Here is an 11713-nt window from a genome sequence, read left to right as displayed (position 1 = left end):
CCCTGTTTACTCTAGGATCTAGGATGCATCCCAGATTTAACTTTAGTACTTCATACTTCCATGAAAACAAGACATGTTTAGTGGGACTAATCTTGACAAGTCAATAAAATATCTTTCCATGCTGGCAATATAAGCGGGGGTTTGCAGTTAGTTTTATACGCATGCTCAGCGTTTTTGTGGCTGGATTTCTAGTTTTAACTAATTGGGACAATGACTGTACAAGAAACATCTCACAATAATAAAATGCACCTACTCTGCAATCCAGAAATACATGTTTTATACTCACTGTCTTGTCAGGAAAACTAACAGAATGTAGTTGTAAAGTATAGTTACCGTAAGTTGGGTTACACCAATAGCACATAGCATTATACTGCAAGTACAGTTTATGTCTTTCGGCTTTTCCCGGTTAAGGGTCGCCGCAGCGGAACTCCGGTCCGCTAATGATTGGTAGTTGATTTTTACGTGTCGAGTTACCAGCCCTGACACACAACCTTCAACGAAGGTACGCCCATTCACGCATGTCTCCACGCAGAAGACGCTCTAGCTGAGAATCGAACCGGATAGCGTCTTACTGTGAGGCGATAGCAAAAAATGAACTGTAATGGAAAGTATTATATTAGACCCGCAGCAGCCCACTGGTTAGACATGGGGAGGTTTAAAATAGTTACACCGGACTTCGCACAGCACAGAGCGGAAGTTTTGAGGGAACATTTTCAGTGTTGCACAGTGCCACCTTGCCCCAGACGTTGCCCCCTGTCGTGTTCGAGCTATTGTTTTCTCCTTATCAGTTCGAAGTATGTTCTCTAAGGAGTGGCATTATCAGTGACAGATGACAGAGGAGACTATTGGTAAGCATTTAGTATGCCGAATGAGTTTTAGATTGACTTCTACCATATGCAGCTAGTTTCACACTGGATGTATTCCTTTTGACTACCTCATTCTAGTAATTTGTAGACAGTTTTATGTATTTAGGTCAGGGCCTTTTACTGTGAACCTTTGAGTTTTGCATACCTGTGCCTATTGCAGTTTGTGGACTTAGAGCATTGTGAAATAATGTATGTGGTCCGTTTTTCGTCTATAACTTGAGTTCAGCTTGTTCAAATCTGTGTTGAAGTCAGTTCAAATGTTACTGTGGAAAAAGTTTCTGAGGATAAAAACTCTTATGTAAAAGTATGCACTCGCTGTGTGTGTGTGCACGCAATTTTATCCATTTAAATTGTGAGGAATGTTGCTACATATGTGTAGGATTGCATACTGTTAAATGACACAGCTTTAGAAAGTTTTCAGTGCGAGTGTTATGGTTGTTCCTTAGTATTTGCTGGGATCTCTGTTTTACTAAGAAATGTGTGCGTGTGTGTGTGATATCTTCCCATGCATTACCGGGAAAACAAGTATGCACATATAAAGGAGTGGGAATGTTTTGTGTTGTTACAGTTTGACTTGCATTTTTTGAGAGAGCAGGGGTTCAGAGTAGTGATTAAATCACATATGAGCTTTTCAGTGATTATGTTTTGCATTTCTGAAAAAATAGCCTCTTTCTTGCTGAAAAGTGAGTGGCCTTAGTTGATGTCTTCATACCCCTCACCTGTTCTGGATTTTGATTTATAAATGTTACTCTTTTCCTCCTAATCCATCCTAAAATTGGTTGTTATGTGAGGAAACGTGGTGGACACCTGTTAATAAGTCATCATCTTCTTAGGGGTCGCCACAGCGGATCATCTGTTTCTATTTCTTCCTGTCCTCTGCATCATGCTCTTTCACACCAACCACCTGCATGTCCTCTCTCACCACGGTTATTAAAGTTATAGACCATTTTTTCATTAATAAAATGTATAATAATTCACATTCTTTTATTCTGTCACCTTCTCAAGTTTATTCTGTCACCTTCTCAAGTTAATAGTACAGATATTTAAAAAAAAGTGTCCCTGATTATTTCTGTACTTGCTTTTAGTTGTTATAGTAAGATGATGAACTATGGATGTCTTCTTTATGGATTTTCAGGATTTTGTTTTTATTATGTTTACATTTCTTACAGTAGTGTAATTTGCAGTGGGAAACTTGCATGATGAACGTGACTTGTTTTGTGGTGGCATGAATAAAGGGGAACATTGTATTAATAGGAAGTTTACTTCTGAAAAAATGTTGTGGTATGGGTACATATAAAAGAGCACTTTAAATGCCTTCCCTGTCATTGGTTATATGCATTTTAATATTGCAGATTTATGTGTATTATTAAACATTTTACAGTTAATTTTTCATATTGTACAACATTTTGAAGGTGGCGTGTACACGTCTGAGCCAGTAATAATGTGAAAGAAAAACATTTAGGACAAGCTTACTTTAGTATTAGAAAACTTTATGGGCCAGATACCACTTACACTGAGAGCAAGCTGAAAGCAGGCTTTTTGGAATCTGGCCTTTGGTGTAAGCCTGTTTATAAATGGGCCTTACACTGAAGTAAATCCCTTACTTAGAAAAGTGTAAGGGCAGACGTTCACTGAGAGCAACTCTTTTGGAATCTGGCCTTATATCTGCCATTGTTGGATATCTTGGTTCTTCAGTAGGTAATATGCGAGTATTCTAACCCTGAAAATATGCACTTCTAAGCTCCATGCAAAACCTAGCCCTGTCAGATGTTTGTATGCCCATGAGGGCATTGTGATTGACAGATGTACCACCATGACAGTGAATTGACAATCTGATGGACATTGTCTTTGTAAAATCTAAGTGACAGAAAACTGCTGCCACCCCTGTCTCCCATTGTAAATAGGTATTTTGTTCCTTGTGATTCCTAACTGACATAAATTAATGTTATTGCTCTAATGAAGCATTCTAACTGACATAAATTAATGTTATTGCTCTAATGAAGCATATGTACATTTGAGTGGTATATGATAGAGCTGTTGCAAAAATGCACCTTATAGTACAGGGTTAAGAGGAGTATTTAAAAATCTTCATCATCAGTAAAACATCATTAATGTAATCATTAAAGTGATAGTAAAACATGACAATTAAAGCCATATAAATACAGAATGGAATTTTTAAAATTGGCATATGCAAAAATGTATTTATTTAGTATTAAGATTACCTACATTTCATATTACATCCCTTAGACAGTGTTTCCATGATGTGTGAATTGGATTAAACAAGTAGTCGGTGAATACACTTGTATCATTATTCTTATCATATGGAGAGATTTCTTTTTTCCTTGTCCTCAGAGTAAGGAGCAGCTGGTGGACTGGGAGACATCTGAAGAAGAAATGTGGACATGGGATGGAAACTGACATTTAATATGATGTAATATATATGCAAAAGAGAGAACAAAACTAATCATTAAAGAAAATAAAAAAAGTGGGGGGGGTGGAATAAAAGAGAGGATTAGTAATGGAGAAGTTAAAGAAATAGAAACTGAAATTATGGATTACCACTGCAGTGAAGGATTTAGTGTAGAAAATCCATCTTTGGTAACTTCACGGCATGATAGAACAAGGAGTTCCCAAATTAAGGAGAAACAGGTGGAACCGGAAACATCTGATCACTTGCCACATGAAGGTACTCTGGAGCCTTCAGTAGGAAACCAGTGCAAAGGTTCAGCTGGAGTTGCACAGCAAGGGAAAGAGCAGGAAGCAGTGGCAGCTCTGATGCAGTCAGTGTTGTGGAGTTATAGGCCAGTAAGTTCTCATGTGAAAGAACAAATGACACAGGATGTAGCTGAAGAGAATGTCACAGGAGGATGTTCTGGAGCTTTCTGTCGAATACCCACAGGAAACTGAGAGTAAAGAATATGCCCTCAGCTTGGAAGAAAATGAGCTAAGGGAAGGAACTGCTTGATTTGATTTAATGAGAGATGGATAGGTATATTAATATCAAGGAAAGAAATAGATTCCAGAAAGCAGTAAGACTCAAAATGTTAGAAGCTTGATAAAACATATAAACACAGTAATCAAGACTATTAACAGAAATTCATGTGAAATAAGAGAAGTAAATATGATATATTACTGTGCAGTTAACTTAATAACCGAGAAAGTCTTAGCTCAAAAACACTAGAGTTGTAGGGGAAAGGAAGGGAAGAAATCAAATGCCATCATGAAAGCATCAAATAGAGACAACTATAAAGCGATTAAAGTAAGAAGTGTCACTGTTAGTAGAGTATAGAAGAGGGAACAGATTAACAAAAATACTTAGAAAGATAGATGTGATAAAAGCAACACAAATACTTAGAAAGATAGATGTGATAAAAGCAACACACTACCAGAATGGACCAGGATCTACCATACACTATTGCAAATAAAATAAAAATATCGTTGCAGGCAGAAAAACTTAGAAGATATGAAGATAAACTGCTTATTGTGAAGTTTTCCTTTATATTTATTGATGACCAAAAAGTTTTTTTTAGAGAACTGGGAAACTAAACAAAAGGGAAAGAAACACCACCAAAATATCAATGAAGACCCTGTTAAACATAACAAAGATGATAAATAGGTAGAAAAAGTAAAAGAAACCATAAGAAGTTCAAATGTACAGGGGATGAAGTAACGGCCAGAGAAATTGAAACAAAATTTAAAAAAAGCTCCTAATTGGAAAACCCAGGCCCAGATGCAGTACCTAACCTCTGACTAAAAGTATTAACATATTTCACAAAGATTAAACCCCGAGTAAGAATTACATTGTCTTCTATATGATAATTCTTGTCAACTGAATGCTAACTACTCTTTGTATATACCTCTGCTGGATATTAATATTGTACGTGTTTCACCTTTAATTATGTAATTTGGAGCTTTTCTCCCCAGGCCTCTACTGAAAATGTGCTCTGAACGGCCCTGTGGACTTTCCCAGTAAACAAAGTGTAAAGAAATATATATATAAAATATATATATATATATATATATATATATATATATATATATACACACACACACACACATTCTGAACATAAACTAACTATATATATATATATATATATATATACACACACACACACATTCTGAACATAAACTAACCTGGTTAATGACATGAAAAACAATACTGACAATACTCCTCCTTAAGAGTGAAGCTGCAAGCTATCTTAAAAACTATACACCAATAACTTGCATTCTAATGATGTATAAACTGTATACCTGAATTGATTCTGACAGGAGTTTGTAATCATTTAGAAGAAAGCTCAGTCAAGGCAGTAGAGTAAACGGGTAACAAAAGAAAATCATATGGAACAAAGGATTTATTGTTTTATGATATTTTTGTGATTTATGGAGCAGTTCATTTTGGGCCTCTGCTGAAAAGTTTTTTATAGCTTAGTCAGATTTTCCTGGAAAACAAAGGCAGTAAATAAAAAATAATGCAAGGAAAATACTACACTTAAAATAATGGTACAGAAATGAATTCAGTTGTGTAAAAAGGTGGTGTTGCAACTGTAAAACTATGGTGGTGATAATTAAGTTATAAAATGACTGACCGTTGTCAAGTAGATGTTTTAATAGGTTCATAGGTACTTACTAGGCTGTTGATCTATGAGAGTCTTAAAAGGCCGAGCTTTATATTCCCATGGTAGTTTTTAGCCCTTGTGTTTTACATACATATAACCCAAATGTAGGTTGAACTAGGATGTGTTGAGAATTTACATATTTTTCTTATCCATGTGGGACAGGAGTGTGAAACTAGGGGTGAATTTACAGTTCCCCTTGCAGTTGTCAAATGTATAGGTTCAGACTCCTAGGCAGATAGACATTTCCCAGTTGTACATTTGGTTAGGGACACATGGCTGAAGTGGAATTCAGCTGCAGAGACGTATGCCTGTTGCATATTCCCTATGGGCAAAGAGAAGCAATCAGTGAAATACCCACAACTTCAATAACCAAATACACAGTGGGAAAATAATGTCTGTGCTCCAGATAGCAGCAGTAGCAAGCTGCACAATGTGCATGTCAAAGGTAGTAATTATGCAGTGCAAAATCGGCAGTACCTTTATTATTGGCATTTGTGGACCATTACTCTCTTCACAGTACATAAGGAACATTACCTAAAACACATACTGGTGTATGTGTATAAGCATGAGTACAGTAGTAAATAGAATGTTTTCCATGCTTTAGCACACTTCTCCTTGTACTTGCATAAGCATATACTGTAAACCAGACACAACACACATTACTTCCCCTGACCATACGTACTTTTTATTGAAGCTGTGGGCATTGCTCTGCGTGCTTCTCTTTGCCCACATGGAATTTGAAACAGGCATGTATCTCTACAGCTGAATGTTTCTTCAGCCGCGTGTCTCCAACCAAATGCACCACAGGAAAATGTCTCTCTACCTAGGAGCCTGAACCACAAATTTACATTTAAATAGAGTAAGAGAATTACTTTGCTTTATGTGGAGTGGAAGACAGTTCGATGGAAGAGGTATTCTTTGTGATACAAACCTATCTCTCTAACATCATGTATTTATTTTGCAAAAGAGATTGAGATTCCATCAGCAGGTGTCTGTGATACCGTTGGACTTGCAAATTTGTGTAATAGACTGACAGAATAGGGTCTGCTGAAGATGTATACACAGAGGTTAACAAAATAAAGGTTGGGTTTAATAAAATATGAATATTTCTTGCAGATCCCTTTATATCCCAAAAGTAAATGTTTACAGTGGGAACAAAATACAGAACAATAGGGAGATGAAATAATTTTTACACTGTATGTAACCTAAACAAGTCATAATTTATTAAAGAAATAACAATAGGGAGATGAAAGAATGTTTACACTGTATGTAACCTAAACAAGTCATAATTTATTAAAGAAATATTTTCTTGCAAAATTACAATAGTTAGTTTTCTTCTGTTAGGGATGACAGGGCGCTTTGCTGCAGAAGGTACTTGATATGTATTTTAAAACCTATTTTTAATGCTACCCCCCCCCCCCCCATTAAAAAAAATTGTGACAGTAGCGCACTTTCTTAGTGTTTGAATTGCTGATCTCTGTCTGCATTTCATTTTAGATTGAAGTATTCATTTTAAGGTTTGGTTACTTCAATTTATTTATCTTTTTCTGTTATTGCGTTTTGTTTAAAAAAAAAAAAAACTTAAGAGGTCTTGGCTAGGGTCAGTTAGAAAATAATTATTTTGCAGACTGCTAATTAGTGGGAGGAGCTGAGAAATAGCACTCCTCAATTAACTACAAATATTTAGTAGTGTCTTTTATTTAGCTTTAGTGCTTGTTTGACTTTCTGTACCTTGCCTGACTATTGCTGGTGTCTGACTGCATTGTATTTTCCCCAGACTCCCGCCTTGCTGCTGTTATACATAAAGTTGGTGGCTTTTGAGTTGCTTATCCTGGCTATAAATCTGTTTTTTTTGGACACTCCTCCCAGTCTCATCTTATTATCTCATTGTACTGAGCACTGAGAGATCCACTGGGAAGGCCCTCCCTCTTAGTCCGTTTAAAACTAAATTATGTTCTGCTTCCTTCCTTCCCACTGACTTGTTTTTTTATTCAGCTGCTTTTAGTGTACTTGTGCTTCTTCCTACTTTACTTAGCTTTTTTTCTGCACATTCTTAAAGTGCTCGGTTGCATTTAATCTGCTGGATTTATTACTGGTAGCCTAACACATTGTAACTGTTATTCTAGACCTCTTAGTTTTGAATTAAACACTTGGACTATAAACTAGTTATCTTACAAAAGGAAGGTTTGTGGTCTACACTTTTGTGGCAGGAGAAGCAGCTTAGGTTTGTGGTCTACACTTTTGTAGCAGGAGAGGTAGCTTACACCTGCTGAGTTTGGAATTGCTGCTTGAAGGCTTACTGTCTCTGTTATTCTAAGTGTCTTTGTTCTGATTTATGCACTTGGGTTCCAGACAGGTTATTTTACATTAGGAAGGTTTGTAATCTACACTCTAATAGCATTAATGTCTAGATAGACAGATTTTTTTTAACTACTAGTTCACTTAGTTTGTGCTTAACTGAGCATTGCTCATAAAGTTCCTTGTCTTATTGACTTATTTAATATTTAAATTTCCCTCACTCTTCCCTAATAGATCAGTAACCATTGATAGGCACTTCCCTTCTCTGTCTTCGGCCAGTGTGAGATGGGTATTCTGAGGCATTGTAGCAATTGCCTCATGTAATAAAACAGATAATGTGAGAGGAGTAAGTACATTAAGGCTGGAGGAAAAACCTCTCTCATACAACCAGAACTAAACCTATAGAGATTGTCAATGACACTTGCACCATGTCTACTGCACAGGGTAAAGATCCTGCACATAAAACTACTTATGCTAAGGTACTGGTAGCCTTTGTAAAGGCCTCCTGCACAGAAAGGGACTGTGACTTGATGGATCCTAGCCCTGAAATCATGTAAACACTCCGTTAAAACGCCACCCACAGCTACACATAGTAATACTATATCCAGTGCAGCTACTGCTAAGCCCTTAAGGCAAACCAGCAAACAGCCACATTTTCTGATCATTTGTGATTCTATAGAGAGGGATACCAATGTCCCCTTCACCAGACTTAGTAAAGAGAGAGTCATGGTTAGCTGCATTTCCAGAGCTAGGATCCATAAAGTCACACAGGCACTCAAGTCATTGAACCACAGTATGACTGTAATAGTCCATGTGGGTGTTTCAGGATGTCAGACGTACCTCCCCTGACTACATGAAGCAAGGCATGATCAGGCTCACTGATTGTGTCTCAGGTGAGTATGAGCCCAGCACAGAGCAGCATACTACCTTTTCCGAGGATGAAGCCACGTTACCTACAGAGGATGATTGATTTTAACAATTGGCTTAGTTTCTGGTGTCAGTTCAAGGGTTTACAGTATTTGGAAGGCTCACCAGAATAAAAACCACCACTTTATTGAACACACGCGGAGGTCTGCTGTTGATAGCCAGTGAGAGAAAAGCAACATTGCTTCTCTCTCACTGGCTGATATCAACAGCAGACCTCCGCATGTGTTCAATAAAGTGGTGTTTTTTATTCTGGTGAACTTTCTAGTGCCTTCTTTTCTGGATATTGGTATGAGTTTAGGCACTTTCTCAGGTTACAGTATTTAACGGTTTGGAGGACATGGTTGACAGACCACGCTGCTTTGCCAGGGATGGTCTGCACTTGTCCCCCTCTAGGCTTTCAGATATTGGCAAAGACCTTTTCCATCCATAGTGCCTTTTTATGCAATGCTAACCTGATAAAAGTACCTATTTGACTAAACCTATGAAGGAATATCTGAGGATGGTACTGCTGAATGCTAAGACAGCCAGAGATGCGTCTGGCCAAAAGGTCACCCCTTCCTGCTCATCTGACATGGCTACAGAAGTTCACAATAATGCCTCTGTAGGGGCTTACATGGCTTGATATTAGTAGTAGGGGTCAATCTGATAATTGTTTAGAGGATTGTATAAATTCTTTGCCTGAAGAGGGTAGAGTTAGGCTGTCTGACTTGGCCTTAGAGAGAAACTTTGCTGTCTCCCCACCTTTGGGTCTGGGAGTGGGAGCAGGTACTGATGTGGACCTGGTGGTGCAGTTACCTTTACCCAACTTGCATGGGGGATCTGAGGAGGTGATGGGTTCAGAAACTGGGGTGGGACCTCCCTCGGGTGAGTGTATTCCCCAATTCTTGTTCCCCATTGCTACCCTTGGCTTCACATATTCCAAATCACCTGACTGTCCTATCACAACACATGTTCCCTCTAACGTCAAAGATAAGGTTCTAAAAGAGGAGTTTGTAGATATCTTTAGTCTAGTAGATAATGAGGGTATAAAGTGCATACTGGACGTTGATAACATGTCCAACAAGGACTTGATAGCAACCTTAGTGGCCATCAGGAAGAAGGTGTCAGCAAAGACACATGTGAATAACTGGGATACTTGGTCTCTTGTTTTTTTGGTATTTATGGGTGTAATCATTGAGAAGGATCACACCCAAGCGTTGCCGTTATTAGCTTACTTTGTAGCCATAAGGGAAGCTCACATTGTGAAAGGGGGTTTGGGGTGGTTGAATTGATCAGAACTTAAGAAAGCTGAAAGCCCTTGATAGTTCCTTCGGGTGGAAGTCTAGGCACCCTGACATATGGCTCAGTGTTATGATGGACAAAAGTGAGGGGCTGCTAGTACAAAACATATAAGATTTTGCTGGGCATTCAATCAGGAAAAATGATTCTGACCTGCTTGTAAATATAATCATTTGTGTTCAGAATGAGGGAAGGATCATCCTCTTTCCAGATGTTGGGGTTCATTGCCTAAGGACATGTGGAATTTTTATGCATCCTAGACAGACTGAGAGATTGGTAAGTGGAGTAACTCATCCTTTTGTTCCAAGCCACCTTTTCATGGATGGGGGGGGGGATCTTTGGGAGGGGACCTGAACATGCCACATTGGGCTTATTCCCACATTTGTCTAGATAAGTTATCCTATTTGCTAGCAGATTACCCGAATCAAAGGGCAGCAGCCACCCTTATTAAGGTTTTTCCATAGGCTTTCCAATCCACTCCACAGCCCCATCTTGTTAACAATTTGTCATCCATCAAAGGACACAAACACATTGCTGCCAAGTTAATAGAGAAAGCACGACAAGCTGGCAGGATAATTGACCCATTTTCTTCCCCTCCATGGTTTTTATTTAAAATTTCCCCTATTAGCCTGATCACAGGAAATAGCAGGGTGAGTTCAGCTTGCTTCATCATGTATCTCAGCCAGCAGGGGGATCAGTCAATGATTTTATTGAATAAAAAAATCCAAAGAACGCCAAGGCAACACAATATCCTTCAGGTCCAGAAAGAACAAGCAGCAGAGGCAATTATACGTCCTTTATTAGACTATAGCTCACCAACAAACAAAACAGTTACACTCCTGTTTTGTTTGTTGGTGAGCTGTAGTCTAATAAAGGACATGTTATTGCTTCTGCTGCTTGTTCTTTCTGGACCTGAAGGATAATGATTTTATTGACACCAAACTGACCCAAGGTACATTACTGTTCTTTGGATCAGGCAGCAGGAAGTCATCATAGGCTATATAGACCCTAGGCGCTGTAAGATGGATATCCAATCTGCTTTCCGTCTTCTCCATGTGAGACAAGAGGATTAGCCTTATGTAGGTTTTCAGTTAAATGAGAAGATATTTTTCGACACTGCAGTGCCACTGGGGTGTTATGTGGCTTGTACAGTGTTTGAAATGTTTAGCACAGCTTTACACTGGTGTTGGCAAAAATGGGCCCCCTGCCAGTCAGCAGTACACTACCTAGATGATTTTTTGATAGTGGGGGAGGGTCAAGACTTTGCTTGGGCCAGCAACACTAGAAAGCTTACTCGTCATCTCTGCAATTTTCAAGACATTCTACAGGTCTTTGATCTCTGGTCCCAGACAATGGGGAGTATAGTTGTTGCTGCAGTTTTTAGTGACTAGGTCCACAGTGGGAGTTTCACCTAAAACTCGTGAGTACACCTGGGAGCTTTAGGATGGTTGGAGCATTTTTTGGGCTTTCAAGCAGTGTCAGGACATTGGGTTATCGGGAAGGTACTTAAGGGCCTAGAGAACATGCAGAGACCTTACCACTATTCCAGAAAAACCTGTTGAGAGACTGCTTTCCCTTGTTATTCAAGGTCTTTACAGGACCATTGGTGACTTTCACTTGTTTGTGTCTCTAGCCTCTTTGTTCACCTCTTTGTGGGTGCTTTACAGGCCAGTGAACTTCTCCTTTACCTTTGTTGGGAGGATCTTGTCATCCACAGGGAGCGTGTCA

The 11713-nt window shown here is 38.6% G+C and overlaps 1 protein-coding gene across 3 annotated transcripts in view; it reads left to right on the top strand.

The window, feature by feature from the left end:
• The first annotated feature begins 542 nt into the window (after window positions 1-542).
• Window positions 543-11713, top strand: part of LOC122809111 (zinc finger protein 239-like) — a 517716-nt gene continuing 506545 nt past the window's right edge. For all 3 annotated transcript variants that reach the window (XM_044080353.1, XM_044080355.1, XM_044080352.1), the window contains exon 1: window positions 543-848. The gene's annotated coding sequence lies outside the window, so the exon portion shown is untranslated. The remainder of the gene's footprint in view (window positions 849-11713) is intronic.

The sequence above is a fragment of the Protopterus annectens genome, chromosome 8.part0 (genome assembly GCF_019279795.1).
Source record: "Protopterus annectens isolate FY-2018-M chromosome 8.part0, PAN1.0, whole genome shotgun sequence".
Classification (NCBI taxonomy): domain Eukaryota; kingdom Metazoa; phylum Chordata; order Ceratodontiformes; family Protopteridae; genus Protopterus; species Protopterus annectens.
The sequence above is the reverse complement of the archived record's forward strand: the minus strand, read 5'-3'. Positions and strand labels throughout refer to the sequence as shown.